Source organism: Varroa jacobsoni, unplaced genomic scaffold (genome assembly GCF_002532875.2).
Source record: "Varroa jacobsoni isolate VJ856 unplaced genomic scaffold, vjacob_1.0 contig05165, whole genome shotgun sequence".
Classification (NCBI taxonomy): domain Eukaryota; kingdom Metazoa; phylum Arthropoda; class Arachnida; order Mesostigmata; family Varroidae; genus Varroa; species Varroa jacobsoni.
In genome coordinates, this window is record NW_019215471.1 from 1 (window position 1) to 11,880 (window position 11,880).

The 11,880-nt window shown below is 39.4% G+C and overlaps 1 long non-coding RNA gene across 1 annotated transcript; it reads right to left on the reverse strand.

The window, feature by feature from the left end:
* Window positions 1-2,115: 2,115 nt before the first annotated feature.
* Window positions 2,116-11,857, reverse strand: LOC111273169 (uncharacterized). The gene is made up of 2 exons (XR_002687897.1): window positions 10,351-11,857; window positions 2,116-5,126 (listed from the first exon to the last, which is right to left on the reverse strand). It is a non-coding gene; the product is annotated as an uncharacterized LOC111273169 (long non-coding RNA).
* Window positions 11,858-11,880: the final 23 nt, after the last annotated feature.

An 11,880-nucleotide genomic window follows, 5' to 3' on the forward strand; every position in this document is an offset into this window, starting at 1 on the left:
TATTTCGTATATAGATAAATATTTATATATAATTATTTATTTATATACGATATAATAATAGTTATATATTGCGATAACTTTTCTATTTTCCTTCATATATAATGTAGTTATATTCTCATTACACATTTATGTATATATATTTCATCAACAGTTGCACCACAATATTATTGCAGAAGCACAAGGCTTGTCGTCTATATATAATAATATCAATATATAGATGATAATTTACCTAACTGTTTTATGAAAAAAGTTAACAGCTTCTGTTCAAGACTGTTTCTGCTTTGTAAACGAAGTCTGCTCGAGGCAAACTACAGTGATGTCCGATAATGATGTACACTACAGTTTAACCGCAACATGGCCTGCCTCCACGTGAGACCTGTTTGATCAACATGATCAAACATTAACGTGCCTGTTACGGATTAAATCGTGCGACAAAATCAGCAGCCCAACTTGACTACTGAATGGCCGACAGGTTGGAGTCTAAATGGCTTTTAGCTATATATAGTCAAATGTCAATGATTGTATAGTCATAGCCAATAGACAAGAAATTTGTATACTATAAGCATACAAGTGAGCCTTGCTCCGAGCGAACAGTTCATCTCGAGCCCGTGATGCTATTTCCCAGCCTGTATTGCGCATAGGCTACATTCAGACTGAAATGAAATAAAAAGCTTTTCGACAATGGGTTATGGCCTGGTCATGGTTGTATAATGAGCCTGCCATTCTTAGCAGAATTTAGGCAAAGGCTGTTGCGGCAAGAAGTATCAAGATCAAAATAGTTTAAGGAATCGCGCTATATATTGCTATGTGTTATCTAGAAGACACTAGTACAGCTGTGTCACCGTCTACCTACAACGTCCCCAAATAGTCTATAACCTAGCTGACTGCCAACTCAGAAAATAACTATGCTAGCAACAGTGCAGCCCGGCATTAATATAGGCACTAACGGCAATAAACTACGGCATCAGGGGCCTGTTTAAACCAGTGCCGCGGTTTGGCGTTGATCAGCCATTCTGAAACGGACGATTGTCCAGTGATATTAGTGCCTGCATGACGGACAGAGGTGCCAGAATGCGGGAAGGTTCTCCTTCGAAATAGCGGCTAACCTGTCAGGTGATTAAACTTCAATTGTTCTATATTGTGACCTTTCAAACTTTAACAAACTGTGCACATATCTGTGTTCATGTGCGCGACTTATAGGCTAAACAACTTCTGGAGCTGACCATGAAGTTGATGGTACTTACGGCCACAATTAACTTTTTGTATAGATCAATATATTTTAAAAGAGTGCAGAAGCTGTCTAGCCAGAAAAAATCGAATGTTTCAATAGTTTGAGATTCAACTTCCCCTTAAGTAGTATTTACTACTGTCCCTGTGTTCTAGAGGCACTTATCCTGAGCAAATGCATTCCTCAAATTACGTCACTGCAAATTGATTTGTCAATTTCTGTGCGATATGTATACGATTACTAAGCTTGCTTGCATAAAAGCAGCATCGGACCTGGCAAGAACAATCAGTTTGATGAGTGGCTATTTTTCTTTGGAGTGCGTGCCTGTGTCAAAATTTGCAAAAGTAATTGAAACCTGTACGGAGGTTTAATAAAAAGAAGCAGAACGGCTACGGGCCGGCCACACCATATGGTCATATAAACACATGCACACACACCTAAGCTTTGTTCTAACGTCACACGATAGACAACTATTACTGCAGCATTATCTGCTTTCTTCTGGTGGCTTACTTCAGCTAGTTCAACACGACTCTTTTCCGAGTTCTCTCTATGCACCGGGTTCAATTAACAGAAAGCCTCTCGTCCACGTCTGGACTGCGGTGGGACGAGGTACCCTGGTCTGGTTTTTTTAGAAACTACAGGAACCCATCTACTCCTTATGCTGACTAACTGAATATGTGTCTGACCGAACAGAGTTATGAATGATCGCTATTTCCAGTGAAGTCAGTCCAGTAGTTATGTACCTGTCTATTTGTACACGGCTCATAATAACCGCAGTGTGGTGAACGGCAATGATGTGGACAAGCGCGCCTATTTATCGCTGAAATGAAGCCTAAAGATACAATATAAGAAAAAATCCTACAAAAAAAAGTCAGCGCAGCTGAGAATAGGTTACTTGGTAAAAATACGCGTCGTTTATGTCAAAATTTGTTTTAAATAGAATACGATATCAATATGTGTTTATTAACAGTATTGCCATCGTCAATAAGATTGCACTCGGTTTTTGCATTTACTACAGCCGTTTACATTGAAAACCGGTTAAAGAACAATACGTGCCTCACGCATCACCACGCTAAGGATGAATGAAGCTGCCACTTTAACGAAATCGTGTATTTAATACCACACAAAACACGTATAATAGAGAGCTGTGTGCCCTTGACAGCGCCTATGATCCATACGACATAAATAATCTCGAGGTTATGGTTGTTTGATTCAAACATTGTTTTTTGCGTCCTGTTATTTAATGTGATATATATATATATATATAGTCCTCGGTGCTTATGTACCTCGTCCTTGCACACCTCAGCTACACAATTATGATGCCTAATTACTGTATACACAATAGTATATAAATCACCTCAGTCTTAAAGACGTTCGAACATTAGGCGGGCACCACAAAACCATCAGTGAACAATTTGTCTCTTAACTTAGGTATATGAATGCTGAATAAATTAGGTAGTCACTGCCGCGTTGTAAGTTGTCTAAGATTAAACATTTCGCATAGTCGAGAGGCAATGAGAAACTCATTGCACCTGATCATCCATTTGATCAAGTTTTCGTAACTTCTCACTAATACGAACAAATGATCGGTCAAAGGAGTGATTTAAACACTTCTCGCCCAATGTAAACCACATTCCCTTCTTACGGGTATATGGAGATGTATATGTGTGTATAGTATGGAGAAAAAAATTCCGAAATAGTTCAGATCTCCTATTCGATACAACCTTGAACAGATGCCCTTGTAGACCGTACGGCATGCAATGTGGTCTTGTTTCGCAAAGTACTGTTTACTCATAATAATGGATAGTCAATCTAAATGCAGTCATTCGTGTACCTAGTATACGAGAGTTTGTATATTGAATGTGTATCGTAGATCTAAACTCTTATATTGTACATATTGAATGGCCTGCTTTCGGGCATAGCAACACACGGCCAGTTCGGCTCGAGAACGTACTATTACGACACGTATGCCTCAATGGTGGGTCACATGGAACACTAACTAAACTAATTCAATTGTATCTAGTATACCGGGCTGTTAGATATGATGCTGCTATATTGTGCTAATAAATGATTTTCGTGAACAACGTTCAGGTCCTAGCTGATGATTGTAATCACAGAAAAATCAAAATATAGGGTCTAAAGCTAACCACCGACAAGGGCGGTAGCCCTCTCCTTACAGCGAGACGAGTATTAAAAGTATTGTACTACAGGTCATCGTAGAAACGAAAGATTCCATCATTATGTACAACAGCCATCTAGACTGTCCTCCTATAATGTCTAATCGCACTTTTAGAAATACTCGGCCAATATTCGACGATGACTTTGTTCTTATACGGTTCGTAAAGCGAGGTGTTTACTCAACTATGACCAATAGATAGATGCGTTTAGGTGAGGCGCAACTTGCTACGTCCATCAGACGTGGTATTGAGAACAAGTACCAAAATCAAGCGCTATATGTTTACTGTATGAATCACAGTGAGCGCTTGTGTTCTTCATTCCTGTCCAAAGCAGCCACTGTTCTTTCGAGGTAGAAGTTTTAGCGGTTTTGTGAGCTGTCCGTGAAATAGGTGCATGTTTATACCCGGTTTTGTTATTCGACTAACGTTTTGTGTTTCAATAGCCTAGGTCAACCCAAATTTGATAACGAAAGATTCGAGTAAATTGAACACGGTGTAGTATCTCGCTCCATGAGGACTTACGCTATTGGATAGGACACGCCAGATATCTACTTGCACGTGTTCAAGCGTTATTCGCAAAGCTATAGCACACATCTCTTTCCGCTATATTCGACTGGGCGAATGCTTACCCATTGGTACAGCTTCGAAAAAAAAAAGAGGATGAAAGCTTGGCACCGAATATACTACTATTACGAACACTAGATCACACATCAACGTTTTCAGGGTGCTCAACTGCTCGTCATTGACTCCAGTATGGATGACCTGGTGTTCTCTTTGTATGACTTTATCGGACTCGCGATATGCGGTATTCAATTTATTATTACTAAGTCGATTCGATCATACCTACATCCAGTGACGAGTATTGTTTAAAGCCTAAAGCAGAGAATCTAAATGATTCATCCACAAAGACGCAAGTGTCGTTCCGGCTCTCAGGAGCTGTTCTTCAAAGTCGGTCTCCTCGTGTGAAGCCTGTGCACCGGTTCCGCGTTTAACGCCTCGGATCACCACAACGTGTCTTGCTCACATCGTCCACATAGGCTCCTCGGTTTCATCGCCGCCTTCACTTGATCTTGATCGTTTCCATTTATCAACAAACGTGGCAATCTCCTGTAAAATGCTTATTACAACAACGTCTCTTCTATAGTTGACAGCTTGTTAGTCAGTGAGAGCTGTGCGTGATATGCTGGGGGTAAGGTGGGTCGGCAGGCTCGTCCCTCATAACTGAGACCATAAGCAGCAATTAGAATGAGCGCGTGCGCACGATTTCGAGATCTTCTTCGTTAGTGACGAATGCATTAATTATTATTATTATTATTATTATTAAATTATTATTATTATTTCGACTTATTATCATGAGACGTGTTTATTTTAACGCTTCTTATAGTTGGCCTTTACATCGACAGACGGGACGATAACAAAGACTGAACTGATTGGTTGGCTGTTCGCTTGTCTTATTTATGAAGAAGTAAAGAAGTAGTAATGGCAGCACTGGCTGTCACAGATTGCTTGATGCGGTTATACTCAGCGGACAGTGGCATTCGACGAGTTAACGACAACGGTGATAGTAGCTGTTGTAGTAGTAGTTATGTAGTTGTTGAGGAGTTATCATTTGTAGTTGCTGTTGTTGCGAGTGCTGTAGGAGATGCTGTTGTTGTTGCTGCTGTAGGCGAGACATCTGCAACAGTTGCAACGTTCTGGACAGCCTACATCCAACCATCCATCTGGGTGAGAAAAATACACAGAAATAAATAGAGACAGATAGACAGCGAAAGAGGGAAAGGGAAAAGAACGAAACAGGAGAAAAGAAAAGAACAACATCGAAACACAGAATAAACGAGATATAGAAAGAAGAGGGAAATATAAGAGAACGGGACGACAACAATAACAACAACAAAGAGACAGCAGACGATAGCAGACGACCGGTTAGTAATTGGCCACATGGTCAGTAGTAGTTCAATCAGTTTTCGGTAGGTAGCAGTGATTTCTTTTGCTAGTTTTTGGCCTGCCGCCACCGTCGTCGCCCGCCCGTAGTTACGCTTATTACATTCCAACCGAGTAAGGCAAAAGGGTAATAGAAACGCAGCCGTACTGGGTGCTAGCGCGGACATTATTATTAAATGTATCTCGCAATATCTTAAGTAGTGGTGAAAAGAGCGGATCATCGGCCAGTTGCTGCGCGGGCCACAGAAGGCGTTCATGCTGTTTCCGGTGGTTTTTTCGATACTCTCTGGGCTGGTTAAAATCGGCAAAGTTCTGATACAAATACTTTGAGATGGGCCAATTAAAGATCATTGAGCTGTTGGGCTTACCTCCGCTGGCAGAACGTATTTGTGGCCATACAAATAGCGAGCAAGTAAAAGATCTATTTGGATCGTGATCGCTAACGAGACCCATCATTAAAAAAGGGCGCGATTTCATTCATGCTAGATTGGTGCTCGCAGCCGGATAAACATGCTTGAAGGCTAGGGTGTAATACTGATGTGACACATGTTTACCCTGTAGTGTTGACCGTTACAGAACATCACTATGACAAAAAAAAAAAAGCCTACATTTAAGAGCGGAAAGGATACATTCAAAACGTGGGAAGTAGGCATTTTTAAGATTAACTGTCTTGAAAACAAAAATTCGATCTTTGCGTCCAACATAAAATTTACTAGCAATGTTAGGTAGCTTCTATTTGTCGGCTAACATCTTCAGTTACGCGATCCATGTGTATATACCACGATTAGCAACAAAGCAAGTGTGACACATGGGACGTGGGAGCTGGAGTGATCCCAGATGGTTTCAAAGAACGGATCGGGTTATTCGGTCAACACATTAGAGTCAAAGTATCACATGATGCCCCAAGCGCGAATATCGGCAGCTGCTAACTGGCAAGCAAGGTCGACCAGGTACCCTACACGTAGAATCAACGATTCAGAAACTGGGGATGTGAGCAATCTAGAAATGATGACTACGTTTTTCGGTAGCTATCGAATTTTTCCTCGAGATTTTCTAGGTGCAATTCGCCAACCGAATACTGTTGATATCAGCACGTTATTTCCACACGGTTGAATTACGATATGCAAACGAGGGCCAACGTTTTTTTTATCGGTTACTTAGTTGTAGGGGGGTCGTTCTTTCGTTATTGTTAGTATCGCAACGACAACGATGAGTTAGCGCGTCTGGGTCCGTTCTTCCTTAGACTGGGCATGGCCACATTTACGATTACTATGTGTGACAACCCTACAATAATAAATGATGAAAATTTTTCTAGCAATAGCCGTTTGCTGTGCTGGATAAGTGTTTCGTTACGGTTAATCCACCATCACCTCTAATCGACCTCGCTTCACCATACAATTACTCTAACCTGAATTTAACAGATTTATTAATATCCCAGCTTTATCTATTACCTATGTTGTCCTTATCACTATAGCGCTATGGAGTTTTTATAGTATAATATTATAGATAAAATGTCAGTTGAGACTTTAATGCATAGCAACATGGCGTATCGCTTGACCGCTCCTCACATCAGCACTATTAATAGTTCGTTATATGAAATTAATGATTAACGGACAGATAGAAGAAGAAATTGATAGACTGGCGATCAATGTTCTATCTGCAAGCAAATGAGATATTTATAGAGAGAACTTTATAGCAAACGCAATCATTTTAATATTATTTTTGTGTATAAGATTGATTCACGTTAAACACATTGTTATTGGTTATTATTATAAGTGGCAAATGTAAAGGTGTCGTTGAACTGGCAGTCGGCATTTCGCTGTGTCGTAGTTGCCGTGATATGACTGTGGGGCTGCCTGTGTCGTATCGTGTTGTTTTTCATACTGTTATTTTTATGAATATCGTATGCCGTGAAGGATAGGTTAATAGGGTAAGTCGTCCCAAAGTTTATCGAGTCGATACCACGTACTGTTCTTAATATGGTTTTGTAGACGCGGTGTGATTGATGTTAATTGCAAGGATTAGGTGACCGCAAACCTTGTGGCCATCCTCGTGTCCATTTTTCGGAGTTAGTGCCAAAATTTCTTTGGTGCCTCACAGCGTCTCAAAACCATTAAACTGCCACAAGTTGACAGTCTTTCTCTTTTGTCATAGTCGTAAATGAAATTTATCGATGACGTTCGGTTATTGTTAATGTGCGCCATTGAAATAACTGCTTGGACACCGCTTATCACAGCAGATTTCGTAACCGCTTGTAGACCGTCGCTATAGTGTAGCGGTAAAATGAACCGTCGTTATTTGATAAGATTAAATAGAGATGGACTGATGCGAACACTTGGCCCATTTCCATTACACATATTAGACAAGTGACGACGACGACGACGACGACGTACGTTAACAAGGAACACATACAGCAGAATCACGTCAGGTTAGGTTTTACAACGCCTGCTAAATTGAGACCGGCTGCGGTCATGGATAATTGTTATTGTCATTCCTGCATTTTACAAGCGTCTTACAACAGACAAGTAAATTCGAGGGTGCAAACTGAAGTGAATGAGTCGTTGCATGTCTATGCAAATCTATATAATAGAGAAGCAAAGGAAGACCCGTAATTTGACCATTTGATTGCGCGTCAGTGGTTTTTTTTTGGCATCTTTTGCCGCCAATAGTTTTATTTACAAATTTTGTAAAAATAGTCATAAATCATCATCATCATCATCACCATCATAATCATCATCATCATCACCATCATAATCATCATCATCACCATCATCACCATTATCATCATCATCATCATCATCATTGTAATAATCATTGTCGCCATAGCCATTATTTCTATCCATTCAACGCACATATGTGTGTGTATTTGCAATTTCGCTTTTTACCCTTCTTCACAAACACGCTATGTTTCCACAGTATTCTTTACGTTTTAATTAATTGTCTATACTAATTTCTGTCTAATCTATGGAAAAGATCTTTCATCAAATCCTGTCGGCCGCCAGTTCTTTTTCGTCGAAGATATGTACATATGTATAGTTCAAATTTTAGTCGATAAGTGAATAAATATACGTTTGCTTAAGATAGATTTCTACTTCATCTTTGCTATTTTCTATATTTTTATTTGCTGTTTTCTTAGTAAATTAGAGATTTTCCCCTGTATGTATTTACTCATATAATCCTTTGTACTATTATTAGTATTTATAATCACTTCACTTCCTATGCGGGCTCTTTATTGCTGAGACAATTCATGCTAGCGTTTTTTTTCAAGGCATCCTTAGTGATTAAAACTTCGCACATGATTAAACCCCGCGTGTCTCCGTAGTACGCGAAATATCCGCGCTGTGGAGATAAAGTCACAACGGGGAAAATCTATTTGCTGTCGGACGTTCACGTGAGGGATAAATCAGCAAATTTTACGATCGCCAACTGCAATAGACCTTTTTCAGTAATCTCGCCTTCTCCCCATCTATAATGTGTTTGTAATTATGTACTCGTATATTATAGAACTGAAATTGATTTCGCACCGTGCAAAATCTGCTATGTCTCTTAGTCGCTAATTTGGTAGCATTTTCATCATTGTATGAGGTATAACCGTAGATACGTTCGTCTTTGTTTATACAGTGGATTGCTTGTTGTTTGCGTAAATATCTGTTGTTTCTCTTGTTGTTATTTCTGTCTGTTTGTATGGATTATCTTTTGTGTAACACTCTCTCGTTCATCTTCTACCTGTGAACTTTGAGTTGTGGAAAGGCAATCTATTGTAAAGTTATCTTACGGTTTGATGAGTTGACACAAGGCCAAAAAAAAGCTAATAATAACTAGGTCAATTTCAGACTCCGATGAAGGACCAATTTAAAATACATACTTGCTTCTCTCTCCCGTCTCTCTCTCTCTCTCTCTAAGCCACTTTTTCATTATATATATATATATATATATATATATATATATATATATATATATATAGCAAAAGTGCCTTTCACTATCGTTGTGAGAGCGAGCAGTGAGGTAGAAGATTTCTTTACTGTTCAGCCGTCTTCAATTCGTCCACTTCGACGCTAAGAGGCAAAGCTTTCGTTGCAAAGTGCAAAGTTGACTCTAACTTAAACTGTTACCATTGACATTATTTGGTCACCAAGCAAAACAGATCAGGTTAGACCACTTCGGCAGAATATCTATCGAAATTCGTTTGTACTTGGCACTGCACTGCGCCAAATCATCTTCTGCTTGCTTAGATGCCGGTACTCTCTCAAAGAGGTCTGCATGTCCTCACCAAATGGTTCGCATCGAACGTGCCGCCAAATGGTTTGCACGGTAATATATATCTTATTTATTATATAATTTTACTCGTTCCTTGCTCTAGAAAATTGTCCTCTAGTACATGAGTAATTTTTGTACGCTATTTTACCGGTACAAGTTTGTATATAACAAGTTCCGCACAAGCACGGAAGTGTGCGCCGCTTGAAACCATATATATATATATATATATATATATATATATATATATATATATGTAGATATATATATATTCTTTCATTGTAATTACCGCTATCCAAAGTTTGCATATGAATCTTGAATTATGTCATGTTTAACAGTAGATGACGTTTTCAAGTTAAATCAGAGTCCTTCATAAAGGTAGAAAATTTCTATTGGACGAAAAATATAACAGGACGTCAGGAACACAGGACAGCAAAAAGATTTGTGCCAATCGCCATATTGCGATCTCTCGATTCAAAGTTATCGTCTCTACGCGACTGAAATGTTTCCTAACGAAAAAGAGACTGGAAATCTAAAAACCGTTTATCAAACGAATCACACCGACCGATAACTTTTCGGATCCATTAAAACGATTTTATCGGATGGTGTCATCCTAGTAGTTCACTCCCGAGATTCGCTCTTGACAGGATCGGTACATGTCGATTTATAGAAGTAGAAAAATTGTTAAAAGCAAGATGGCGTAGTCGTGACAAATACGTTTTCTATTACTGCCTATTAGACGATACACACCTGGAGTCACCCCTGATCTAGCCAGAGTGATCCATCCAGTCCATGTGAGATTGATCCCTGAGAGCGGTTCGACCGTTTCAAGACTACTCTTGAGCGGTGCGGTAAGGGCCGCAGTTAGGCCTGAAGTAGCCTGGTAGCCGCCCTTCGACAGAGCCGATCTTAGACCGCCCGCTGATACGGGTGGTCCCGAACACCTGAGACCCCCCTACGACCACCGGTTGGTTTACCGCTTGTCACTGTAATATATTAGAACGTTTAACATCACACTTACACTATTCTTTAATAGTAGCAGTAGCATCTGCAGTAGTCCTACAAAAACAGGAATAAAACGCAGTGTCATAATGTATGTGCACCATATGTAAATCTCTATTCAAATATATGCTAAATATAAATATGGAACTAATATTTTTTTAATCTGTTTGACGCTATTGTACGCAGATGGATAAGAAACAGAATTATATTAAGCCCTAACTAGATCTTGCAACAAATAAATATTCTTTCCGGACACCTTGAGTATGTTCACTTAAGTATAAGGAGCAGAAAAACCTATTTTTTATATTTTATGACATGCACACAAAAAAATTGCACGGCCTAGAAGTTGCTTCGGCAGCGCAATAAAAAAACCTTCACTCTGCGATGAGATTCAGTGCATACGGATCGCAATGGACCTGACAATGTCCCTTCCTCTGATACTTTGCCCTAAAAACTGCTGCTAACGATTATTTCGCCGAATCTCGTTTCACTGAATAATAGCGTTATGTACGTACATTTATATATATCTGTTGTAGCTGTTTAGGGTCGGCCTGACTTGGATACAAGTTATATTTAGGCGTGTACTGCCTGGCGGCCAAATCATCACCTAAGTGACCTAGACCGTTTCAAAAATCTGTAAAAGTTGATTGCGTCGTTTACTTATAGACTATCTTCCGTTTCGTTCTTAAACGTAAATACAAAAAAAAATTATCGTGAACGTGTCTAATAATAATATAGGCAAGGCTGATTGCACATTTATCCGTATGAAAGCCCAAAAACCTAGAGCCTTTTGCATGTACAGGAGGCATCAAAAAGTGCCATGATGCTATCAGGTTATGGAGTTTGGTATAACACTTATTCAGAAATTCTATGGCTCTTGCATAACAATTCGGATTTACTCGATGTCCACTTAGCTATGGGCACTGTCATTACGGCCGGAAATATAAGATGGACGACAAAAGATTGCACAGAACTGACATACTTCTTAATTTTTTTCCCAAAAAAAAATAAAAGCCTGCAATCCCCGGCGAGAGACAAACATCAGACATTTGTACAAAAACATCCACTCGGAATCATTCTCCCTTTGACTCAGCGATACAAGTGCCGCTGTCAATTTGTTTATAATCGTGTTGCAGGTTTAGTACACACTTGATTTTCCTAGCAAAAGGTAATTTTAACTAAATATTAATATTATAATAACACCCTTATATGCGGCCTCTTTGCATTTACTAGATGGGGGAGATATACTAGCAGATCTTTGATAGCATTTCTATATAT